Source organism: Adiantum capillus-veneris, chromosome 22 (assembly GCF_014529385.1).
Source record: "Adiantum capillus-veneris isolate H3 chromosome 22, ASM1452938v2, whole genome shotgun sequence".
Taxonomy (NCBI): domain Eukaryota; kingdom Viridiplantae; phylum Streptophyta; class Polypodiopsida; order Polypodiales; family Pteridaceae; genus Adiantum; species Adiantum capillus-veneris.
The window spans coordinates 107,651,996-107,654,717 of record NC_140952.1 but is presented as its reverse complement, the minus strand read 5'-3'; positions in this window follow the sequence as shown (position 1 = coordinate 107,654,717).

Here is a 2,722-nt window from a genome sequence, read left to right as displayed (position 1 = left end):
GTGTCGATCATCTCGGGATTCAGAGGACCTATGCATTAGTTAAAAGACAATTTTATTGGCCTAGTTTGTTTAAGGATGCCCAATGTTTGTTTAAGGATGTCCAAACTTATTTGCAAAAATGCAGTAAATGTCAGATCAATAAACATGAACGCCAAAAGGTTGGGGGACTACTTCAACCTTTAGAGATTCCTCAAGGGAAATGGGAAAGCATTTCCATGGATTTCATTATTGGTTGACCCAAAACTAGTCGAGGGAAGGACTTAGTGTGGGTGGTAGTTGACATGTTAATTAAAATGGCAAACTTTATTGTCACGAAGAAAACAATTAAAATGCTAGAGTTGGCAAAACTATTTATTGAACATCTCTACAAGCTATATGGCATGCCCGTAGATATAGTGTCTCAAAGAGATAGAAAGTTCAATATTCATTTTTGGAGGCAAGTCTTCAAAAAGTTGGATATTAATATGAGCATGAGTATAGTAGATCATCCGTAGATTGATGGTCAAACCAAAAGGGTTAACCAAATCCTAGAGGACATGTTGTGTTCTTATAGAAGTAAGAAGCAATCTAAGTAGGAAGAGTACTTACCCATTATGGAATTTGCTTATAACAACTCCATACATGTAGCAACTGGATTTACACCATTCATGTTGATGTATGGTTTCCAGCCAATATCTCCTATGGTTGTAGGCCTAGAGAAGGGAAAAATTCAATTCAAGGATTTCCTTGAAGGTATGAATGATATGCTAAAAGGAGCAAAGGAAAGCATTCATAGTGCACAAGATTGTGCTAAGACATATGTTGATAAAGGAAGAAGAAAAGTTACCTTTGCAGAAGGTTACCTTTGTTGGGTATAGTTTGGGATGAGAGAGCTTTGATGTAGACCCTTCATCACCTTTGACAGCTTTAGCTTCAAAGGGGGGTGATAAAATTTGATGAGGGGAAAAGCATGCTAACTACTCCATTGATGAAATGTACTTACTCTACAAGGATAGAGTGTGTGTACCAACTATTGGTGACTTTGGGCCCACATTCGTAAAGAAATTCATGATAGTCCAAGTGCCGACCATCCCGGGATACAGAGGACCTATGAACTAGTTAAAATACAATTTTATTGGTCTAGTTTGTTTAAGGATGCCCAATGTTTGTTTAAGGATGTCCAAACTTATTTGTTGAAATGTAATAAATGTCAGATCAATAAACATGAACGCCAAAAGGTTGGGGGACTACTTCAACCTTTAGAGATTCCTCAAGGGAAAGAGGGAATGACTTAGTGTGGGTGGTAGTGGACAAGTTAACCAAAATGGCAAACTTTACTGGTTTATTCAAGACTAGTCGAGGGAATGACTTAGTGTGGGCGGTAGTGGACAAGTTAACCAAAATGGCAAACTTTACTGGTTTATTCAAGACTAGTCGAGGGAATGACTTAGCGTGGGTGGTAGTGGACAAGTTAACCAAAATGGCAAACTTTATTGTCACGAAGAAAACAGTTAAAATGCAAGAGTTGGCAAAACTCTTTATTGAACATCTCTACAAGCTATATGGCATGCTCGTAGATATAGTGTCTGATAGAGATAGAAAGTTCAATAATCATTTTTGGAGGAAAGTCTTAAAAAAGTTGGATATTAATATGAGCATGAGTATAGTAGATCATCCGCAGATTGATGGTCAAGCCAAAAGGGCTAACCAAATCTTAGAGGACATGTTGTGTTCTTATGTAAGTAAGAAGTAATCTAAGTGGGAAGAGTACTTATCCATTTTGGAATTTGCTTATAACAACTCTATAGATGTAGCATCTGGATTTACACCATTCATGTTGATTTATGGTTTCCAGCCAATATCTCCTATGGTTGTAGGCCTAATGAAGGAAAAAAATCAATTTGTCAAGGATTTCCTTGAATATATGAATGATATGCTAAAAGCGGCAAAGGAAATCATTTGTACTACACAAGATCGTGCTAAGATGTATACTGATAAAGGAAGAAGAAAAGTTACCTTTGCAAAAGGTGACTTTGTACTCCTAAAGGTTCCTACAAAGTTGGAAACCATGAAAATGGGAAAATGTAAAAAACTTCCTCCTAGATATTGTGGACCCTTTAAAGTTCTTAAAAAGATTAAGGATGTTGCATATAAACTTGAGTTACCGGAGTGTTCTCAAATTCACCCTATCTTCCACATTAGTAAACTGAAGAAATCAGTTCATGGTTTGGAGAACATAGTTTCCCTAGAGGTTTTGGCTGATTTGATAGAGTCACCAAAGGTACCACATGAATTGGAAATGATTCTGGGTATCGAGATAGATCAAGAGGTACTAGTAAAGTGGACATACTTAGATGAGGAAACAATAACTTGGGAATGCCATAGTGTGATTGCCAAGAAATTTCTCCATGTTGTTTTTGAGGACAAAAAACTCTTTATAAGGGGGACTAATGTCATGTAGCCTATAATGTCTACGAACATGTTGACTGCCTTCCGACTGCTGAGTCGGAAAGCAGGGTTCAGGGAAAGATCGCCTGATTGAAGCACCCTAGATGGCTGAACCATGTGGACAATAGGCCACACATTATAAATGATCTAGGAATGATTCAAGCCTCATTCTTATCATGGCTAGGTGGTGAATTATCAACCAAGCCCTCTCATGCCCATAGCGGCATAAAGCTAGTGTAACATTAGAAGATTCACAAAAGCTTATGATTGTCTTGGAAAACATTCTCTTGCATAG